General features: G+C 50.3%; 1 protein-coding gene across 2 annotated transcripts in view; it reads right to left on the bottom strand.

The window, feature by feature from the left end:
- IQCD (IQ motif containing D) overlaps nucleotides 1–9463 on the bottom strand; it is a 16163-nt gene extending 6700 nt beyond the window's left edge. Inside the window, exon 1 of one of the 2 annotated variants that reach the window (XM_015567367.1) lies at nucleotides 8895–9463. The gene's annotated coding sequence lies outside the window, so the exon portion shown is untranslated. Of the gene's footprint in view, nucleotides 1–54; nucleotides 401–8894 lie in introns of those variants that run through there. The other variant, XM_006768940.2, reaches the window with a different exon arrangement.
- Nucleotides 9464–9469: the final 6 nt, after the last annotated feature.

Here is a 9469-nt window from a genome sequence, read left to right on the forward strand (position 1 = left end):
GACACAGAACAGAACAGGGACAGAGCAAGCAGGACTCGGGCCAGCACAGCCCACCTTGCGCTGGGTTTTTAAATCAGGGTGGGACGGACAATGACTTTGAAACACATTGTTTAAAAAACGGCTTTGCTCCATGCAACGCTGTCTCCCGGATTGAATTCTGAAAGGGAAACAAGGACGTTAGTAAGAAAACTGGTGAAATCCAAACCAAGTGGATAGTTTGGTCAGTAGCACTGCGTCAGTGTCAATGTCTTCCTAGTAGTTTGGATAAAGATAACACGCTTATGTAAGATGTTAACAGTAGGGGGAGCCAATAGAGGGCATACGGGAATTCTGTATTATCTTTGCAAGCTCTCTGGAAAGCTACAGCTATTACAGAATAAAACGCCTATGTAGAAGACCGCTTCGGAAAGATCTACGGGGGCGATCAGAAATCAATAACCCACTTCGCTCCGTGGCATGATGACTAGGAGAGCTCTCTCTGCCGCAGCCCCGCTTGGGTTCAGATCCTTGCTGGGGGGCCTTGGGCTTTTATCTAATTCCCCTAAGCCCCGGCCTCATCGGCCATAAGACAGGGATCTTCAGCTTCTGCGGGATGTTTCTGGCACAGGGCCTGACATCATAAATAATAACTGATATTATTCGCCCAGGGAAACCGAAATCCCAGGTCCAGGACTGCGATGATTCCCCGTTAGAGCCTCAGCCCCGTTGGAGATCCACAAGTCTCTGATAAACCTGGGCTCCCGGCAGAAAGCATCTAAGACAGACTCCCTCCCCATCCCCACCTTACCCCCCCACCCCCTGCCCCACGTGCCCGTCCCTCGCCCTGCCCTTCTTTATCCCTCATCCTGATGATCGGCCATCCTGGTGGCTCAAGTCAGAAACCTGAGCGTCGCCCCACACTCTCCCTTCCCCACACATCCCATTTGCCCCCCACTTCTATCAGCGATCTCTCCTCGACAGCTCCCTCCCCACGTCCTCCCTTTCAGCAGCCTCTCTGCCACCAGGGGCCTTGTCATCTCTCTCTTGGATGATGAAACAGTGCTCGGCTGGTCGGCTTCCATCTGCTGCTGCCCCTGCAATAAAGATCATCCCTGTAGAGGTCTGGTCTGGCTTTTACTGAGCCCCCGGGGACATGACGGAGATGCCAGGTGTGGTTCCTGTCCTGCCGGAGTCTATAACCTGGTTTGGGATATAACGCACGCATGCACGAAGGTTCAACAAGTAGAGGAGGAAGAGAAGAAAGCTGTAGTCCCAGAATAGGAGGAGATTATGACCAGCTTCAACACCAGACTGGGGACTTGATCTGGTAGGACATTGGGATCCATTTTGATTGCAGGCAACGTGCGACAGGATAAAAATCAGATTTTTTGAAAGAGATCTGTTGTGTGGAAGATTTATAGGGAAAGGACTGGTGGCCGGCTGATAAACTGAGATGCTATAAACCTTCCACCTCAGGGCCTTTGCACATGCTGTTTCTTTTTCCTGCAATGCACCCCCCTCTCTCTCTCTCGCCGAGTTAATTCCTTATTCTCAGTTCAAGCGTCACTTCTTCAGCGAAGCCTTTCCTGGGCTTCCAGCCTTGGTCGAACTCTCCTTGTAGGTTATCACCATGCCCAGCCCTCTGTGGCCGGCGCCACCCCCGCCCCAACGTGCTTGCCTATATTGTGAGGGCTGGACACACTGACTGCGCTCCTTCTCAGCCTCCTTCACAGCGAGGGGCGGCTGCAGACACAGTTCAAGCCCATGAAAACCAGAAGACGGAACCAACAGGACTTGAGGAGTGAAAGGCAGCTTCGGGTTTGGGTGACGGGGAGAGAACTTCGGGGCCCCGGAGTCACCAGGGAAACTGGGAGAGGCCCTTTGGAAGGGAGGACAGCGCTCAGTGTTTAAACTCCCCGAGTTCCAGCTGCCGTAACCAGAGCAGACAGTGGACAGGATGTGCTGGCCTTCCTGTGATCCGTTTCCTCTTCGTCCGGCCACAGCCCGGTTTCCCTTTCAGGACCCAGATCCGCTCTCCCGCTGTGTGCAGCCTGGTGGGGCTGCGATCCGAGAGCCCTGCTTTCTCCACGTGGGCGGGAGACGGTGGCGGCTGGTGCCTGCCAGTGGTGGGTTCTGAGGACCCTGCTTCTTCAGCTTTTCTGTCTCCGTTCACCGTTCGTGTAGGCGGGGCCGGTTTCTGTTGCTTGCGACCAAAGAACCCTAGCTGACCACACAGCCTAGGCACAGACAACACAAGATGGAGCGGGCCCCAGAGATATAAGTGCAGAGGAGGAGGAAGAGTAAACAGGGAGAAGGAGTGTGGGAATCAAAGAAATGACGGAAGTGACGAACACAAGGGTAAAGGGAGCCGGTTCAGGGGCTGGGGCTGCCCTGTTCTGGGCCGGGCCAACGGGACCCCAGAAGCCTCGGGGAGCTGAGGACTGAGTGGAGGAGAAAGGCATCCCTTTCATCCCCACCCAGTTCCTGCTTTTCCTTCCATCTCCTGAGTTCCTTTAAGGCTTTTTCCTGAGGATAACGTTCTAAGGGGCCACGGACCATCCTCCCGGAGGAGGAAGGATCTGTGCCCCATGGCCACAGGACGAATGGGACCCAAGCTGTTAATGAACGCACTTCAGCACCCCTCCCCCTTTTCCTCCTCCTCCTCCTCCCCCCAATCCTCGCAGGCATAAATCAAAACGCCCGAATTCTTCTGGGATGGCGGCTGGAAATGCAACGTTACATGAAATGTTTCCAATTTGCTTTCAGCCAAATTACCTCTTTTGCTTTAAAGGGCAAACTTGTTTTCTTTGATTATGATGACGCCCATCAGTTCTTGGCAGCTCATTTGGGTGAACAAGAAAAAGCCCGTGGAACTAGGATCGGGGGAAGCGTGTCTGACTGTGATGACAGAAATCACTGGAGATTCTCTTTTCCTGGAATTCTAATATGACCATACCGTGTCCTTTTTTTAATGCCACCAACCTTAATGCTGAAATCATTTCCAACTTCAGCCTCTCCTTTGAAAATTCCTGCCCTGAGAGTTGAAGCAAGATTGCTAATGGGTGGGGAACTTTAATTGGATCTTCCCTTTATTTGTCATTAATTCTGCTGATGAACTTTATAAATGGAAATACATCTTTATCATGCAAATTATACCTCGGCTTCATTCACGGGGTCTGGTTAGATATCTTATTACTCTCACTCGCAGAACATTTTGAAAGAAAAAAAAGGTTTTGAGGTAAATTACATTTTTTCCCCCTCAGGAGGAAAAGGGGAAGAAAATTTAACCTCACAACTACCCCACAAACCCAACACTGGTGCGTGGAGAAGTCAGAGGGTGTTAAGAAAAACTGGGAGCTCAGTGGTTGAGCGTCGACCTATGAACCAGGAGGTCATGGTTCGATTCCCGGTCAGGGCACATGCCTGGGTTGTGGGCTCGATCCCCAGTGTGGGGCGTGCGGGAGGCAGCCGATCAATGATTCTCTCTCATCATTGATATTTCTATCTCTCTCCTCCCTTCTTCTCTGGAATCAATACAAATATAATTTAAAAAAAGAGAAGAAAACTGGAGTATATGTGTGTGGGGGGCAGATGGGGGAGTCTCATTTTAAGGAATACCAGAAAACATACCATGGGTCAAACACTTCTAAATTCTTCTTCTTCTTTTTTTTATTCCTCACCTGAGGATATTTTTTCCATTGATTTTTAGAGAGAGTAAAAGTGGAGAAGGATGGGGGGGGGAGAGAGAGAGAGAGAGAGACATATAGACTGATTGCCCCTGCACTCGCCCTGATGGGGCTCAGGATCTAACCTGCAACCAAGGCATATGCCCTTGACCAGGAATTGAACCAGTGGCCCTTCAGTCCCTGGTCCAACGCTCTAACCACTAAGCAAACCAGCCAGGGCTATTCTAAATTCTTTACATGAATTTACTCCTTTATTCTTCAGAACAACCTGATGAGGTTGGAGCTTTCATTGCCTCCATTTACAGAGGAGAAACGGGAGGCAGAGAGGGGTTAGAAGCTTCCCTTAGTTTACTGCTAGTAAGTGATAGAGCTGGCATTTCAGCCCAGGCAGGCTGTCTCAGGAGCCTGCGCCCCATAACCTCTATTCTGTCCGGTCTCCCAATTTTAAGATTGACTTCTGTGTGGACACAGTCGAATGATTCTTTGCTGGTTCAGTTTCAGTGCATCCTGTCAAGCAGAGACTTAGGGAACAGAGGCGTTTAAGATAAGATTTAGGCCTTGGCTGGTTTGACTCAGTGGATAGAGTGTTGGCCTGTGGACTGAAGGGTCCCAGGTTTGATTCTGGTCAAGGGCACATGCCTGGGTTGCAGGCTCAGTCCCCAGTAGGGGGCGTGCAGGAGGCAGCCGATCAATGATTCTCTCTCATCATTGATGTTTCTATCTCTCCCTCTCCCTTCCTCTCTGACATCAATAAAAAAAATATTTTTTTAGAAAAAGATAAGATTTAGTTCCTATAGCAGTCATTCTACTTAACAACCACAAATATGAATATTCATAGTTTTTGAAAATATATATTGTCAAAAAGCAAGGCTTGCACTGGCTAGTGCTGGTTGAGCATTGTCTCATGCACTGAAAGGTCCCCGGCTCAATTTCTGGTCAGGGCACATACCTAGGTTTTGTGGGTTCAATACCTGGTTGGGGCATGTACAGGAGGCAACTGATAGATGTTTCTCTCTCACATCAATGTTTCTCTCTCTCTCTCTCTCTCTCTCTCTCTCTCTCTCTCTCTCTCTTATCAATAAAAACAGCCTGGCCAGAGGAGAACAGAGATCCACTGAACTAGTCACCATTCTCCAGTTTCCTCCTCCTCACAAATTAATTCATCGTGATTTTTAATCCCTCTTTTGATGAAAGTGTAGTTTTAGGAGTGTTTATTTCCAGTTACATCCAACTGTGGATAGGAACATTTTGGGTGTTGCAGACAGAAGGAAGAATTTCCTGGTAAGGAGTTTAGAATCCTTCTAAAATAAACTTCTCCCACTTAAAAAAATATTTAAATTATAACCTTACAAAATGCAAAACACAGGCTTTTCCTAGCTGACAGATTATGTTGAAGAAGTGTCTTTTTAAACCAAAGGTTGTGCCCCTTTAGTGAGTGAAATCAATTCACCAGTTAAAAATAAATGAAAGACGCCCGAGCCGTTTTGGCTCAGTGGATAGAGCGTCAACCTGCGGACTAAGGGTCCCAGGTTTGATTCTGGTCAAGGCCACATGCCCAGGTTGCAGGCTCGCTCTCCAGTGGGGAGGGTGCAGGAGGCAACCAATCAATGATTCTCTCTCATCATTGATACTTCTATCTCTCTCTTCCTCTCTGAAATCAATAAAGAAATTATATATATCTTATATAATAAAGAGCTAATATGCAAATGGTCATCATGCTCTCATGTGCCAGGGCTGGGGGACCTGAGGTCACGTGCGCCCCCTCCCCCCGCTGCTCTAGCGCTGGGGCCAGGAGACCTGAGGCCACGCCTGGTGGGGCTTGATGGGGGTGGGGTCGGCTGGGTCTTGGTCTCGTGTGATTTTGAGGCACATGCAGGTGGGTGGAGACTTGACTCTGGGTCCCATGGTGCTCCCCAGACTCTGACAGGAGAGAGATTTTTATATACATTTTACTAATTTTCTTTCATCTCTGACACTTCTATTATAGAGAAAGGGCAAATAGCAATATTAAAATATTTCCTCTAATTAATCCCCTTTTAATGTACACAAATTTCGTGCACTGGGCGTGCATGAACTTCACGCACTGGGCCACTAGTGTGTGTGTGTGTGTGTGTGTGTGTGTATTTAAAATAAATAAATAAATGAAAGACAATAGAAAATATTAGAGTGCACTATATGGAGTAAGTACTCATTTGTAATTAAACATATCTGCTGGGTCAAGAAGGAGAATGTGTTTCTTTGGTTTGTGGTTAAAAAGAAAAACCTGTGTTGGAAAGCCCTCGTGGTCAAGGCATTGGGTTGGCTGTTAGGATACAACCTGCTGCTATTACTTGAGAGCAGCATCCCTGACCTCCACCGACTCCATGCCAGCAGCACATCTCCCACGACCCGTGTCTGGCCGATTGGAGGCGGTGTCTGCAGATGTTGCCCAATGTCCCCGCAGGGGCGGAGTGTGGCGTGGGGGTGCTCCTGGTCGAGAACCACTGGTCCAGACCGCAAAGGCCTTGCTCTGCTTTAAACTCCTGGCCCCCATCACAGGTCTAGTGCTCCATCCAGGTTCAAAGGAAGTCTGTCCAGCTCTGTCTGATAAGCTGACCCTGTGTCGTCCTGAGCCCCACCAGGGCCCTGGCCGGTGTGGCTCAGTGGATAGACTGTCGGCCTGCAGACGGAAGGTTCCCAGGTTCCATTCTGGTCCAGGTTGCAGGCTCGAACCCCGGCCCTGGTTGGGGCTTGTGGGGGAGCCAACCAATCAATGTGTCTCTCTCTCACATCGATGTTTCTCTCTCTGTCTCTCCCTCTCCCTTCCACTCTCTCTAAAAAGTCAATGGAAAAATATTCTTGGGTGAGGATTAACAAAAACAAAAACAAACAAACAAACCAAAACCCCAAACAAAATAAATTAATAAAATAAAGCCGCCACCAGTTACAGAATCAAGATCAGAGTCACAAACTGGTATTAGGAGACCTGGGTGCAACACTCGCCCGTCAGAGGCTCTGGGAATAAGTCTGGGCGAGTCCGAGTCCCTTATCTCTCTGGCTCCTGGGGATGCACCTGTCCCAGCCACACCCAAGGGAGCTGGTGGAGGAGGGAGGGTGTGGCACAGGGGAAACCCTGTGGAGAGTTAAAAGCCCTCTTCAAAGGGAAGGGTTATAATATGTTCAGGCATGAGTCAGGTGCTACATCGGCCCCATTGCGCTCAGCTCGTCTCTCCTGGGGAAAAAGGAAAGTGTGGGGGCACCCAGGAGCAGGCAGGGAAGACTGGCCCCTTTAATCCCGTTTCCCACTGCAAGTGGGAACGCCAAGTTAGAGCTCTGGCATTTATGTCAGACCACAGATGCCTGGGACGCGTTCCGGTGGGCAGAGTCTGTCTGGGATGCCCTGGGCAGCCCATCCAGCTCGGACGTGGGGGGACTGATGCTGTGGCCCCACAGCCTCTGTTACAGCTGCTTTCCATCAAAAGGCTGTTGGGGGCTTTCTGAGTGGCGGGTGACGTCTGGGAAAGGAAACGGTGGGCTAGACCAGCGCATTAGTCAACAGAGCCAGATACCAACAGTACTTCTTCAAAATAGACTCGCCCAGGCCGAAAACCGACTCGTGCGCATGGGCCACGAAGTTTCAATTGTACTGTACATGGTATTTTGTGGAAGAGCCACACTCAAGGGGCCAAAGAGCCACATGTGGCTCCTGAGCCGCAGTTTGCTGACCACGGGGCTAGACTCTTGCCTTTCTCTAGCAACGTTTTTATACTGGAACGCACTGCTTCCCACCCTCCCTTTTTTTAAAATATATTTTATTGATTTTTTACAGAGAGGAAGGGAGAGAGATAGAGAGTCAGAAACATCGATGAGAGAGGAACATCGATCAGCCGCCTCCTGCACATCTCCCACTGGAGATGTGCCCGCAACCCAGGTACATGCCCTTGACCGGAATCGAACACGGGACCCTTCAGTTCGCAGGCCGACGCTCTATCCACTGAGCCAAACCGGGCTCGACTGCTTCTCACTCTTGACTCTCGCACCACTTTCAGTCCCTGGCCCTTTCCCTGGCCTGGCCTGGTCATCCTAGTTATGGTTCTCACTTCCTCTCCAGCACCTCACAGGGGACTAGGGAACAAGAAAGCCTCTCTGATTCGATTGGTTAGAAAAGGCAGCCGTCACAGCGGCCCGCATTGCTTTTGGAGAAGAGGATTTGTTGACCTCGTCCCCCCATCACTGTGGAACTGAATCCCTGCAGGTGTCATTTCACGTTGACCTGTATATTAGTATCTGATTAATCTCTCCCTCTCACTTTAGACAAGTTGCATGAGGGGAGGAATGAAGTTTCCTGTACTGATTGCTCCATCCCAGCCGCCAGTACCAGGCACTCTGGCTGAATGTATGAATGTTTACGGAATGGAAAGAGATAACTCTGTTGGAATTCTTTTAATCAGGAAGAATCAAGGACGAATTGTCTTAAGGGGAAAAATGCTACTTTTCGATGAGTCCTTATGATGTTCCTCAGCTCCATGCCAAGTTCCTCATTGTCTTACCTCATTTAATCCTCACAGCAAACCCTGTGTCTTAAGTATGTAAATGAGGGACTGTGGAGAAGTCATTGCACATTTTAAGGAGAGGGATGGTAATGAAGTTTTTAAAAATTTTTATTTATTGAGTTTAGCTAGAGAAAGGAGGGGAGAAAGAGAGAAACATCCATTTGTTGTTCCACTTATGTATGCATTCATGGCTTGCTTCTTGTATGGGCCCTGATTGGGGATTGAACCTGCAACCTTGGTGTATGGGGAGGATGCTCTAACTGACTGAGCAACCGGGTCAGGGCAGGGAATTATGTTTTCAAGTTAGCACAAAAGGCAAAAATGGGCATAATCAAAATGACCTAATATAAACACTCATTCCATTGAGATGCCTTGCATTGCACACTTACCTTGGAATATATGGCCCTTGAGTAGGGAACTTATAAACTTAGTTAACTACGATGTGACTCCACTTGGCCCCACGTTTAAGAGATGAGAAAACAGGACCATGGAGATGATAAGCGGAGGGACAGAGTACAGGCAGGGTCACGGAAGATGTCTAGTGGTCCTTGTAGGCGAGGGCTGGAGAGCAGGGGCCTGGGGCGGGGATGGGATCGCGATGAGGGTCACTGATCCCGCAGGGAGCCAAAGGATAGCAGGCTAGCCGCCTTTCCGCATTTCCCTCCTATTCCCAGCCCTTCCCCACCTGGTCACTCACCTGCTCCGAGGCCTCCGGGTTTTTCTACTTAACGTTACCTCCGGAGGTCCCTGCGTTGCTAGGTTACCCGCCAAGCTCAGAAGGCGGGACTCGGAGCCTGATTGACTTTCCTTTCCACCATGCAATTCCGCTCAGTTCCGCCCACCTCGAGGCCTGACCAATCAGAGGCACCGTCTCTCTGACCCTCCACCAATTGAAAGACACGGACTGCCTCTGAGTTGGGCTGAACGAGTTAGGCAGAGAGGATGAGAGGGGGAAAGGGGCGGAGCTTAACAACACCGCCCCTTCTCTAGGAGGCGGGCAGCGGGTCCTGCATCGGCAGCGGGAGAGAACTGGGGAAGGACTTGAGGATTGGCCAATGAGAACTCAGCATGGCAGCCTATCTAGCGAATGGGCCGCGGCTAAGGAGGAATGGGGCGGGGCCGGCGGGGTTGCGGGTAGGCGGCGGATGAGAGAGCTGGCGCAGCTGCTGTGGTGGCAGCGGCTGAAGTGGCGGCGGCGGCTGCAACAACTCCGGGCTCGGGGCTTTGGCGGCGGCGGCGGCGCCAGCAGGCTGGGCTGCACGGGGCCCAGCC

The sequence above is a fragment of the Myotis davidii genome, unplaced genomic scaffold (genome assembly GCF_000327345.1).
Source record: "Myotis davidii unplaced genomic scaffold, ASM32734v1 scaffold223, whole genome shotgun sequence".
NCBI lineage: Eukaryota > Metazoa > Chordata > Mammalia > Chiroptera > Vespertilionidae > Myotis > Myotis davidii.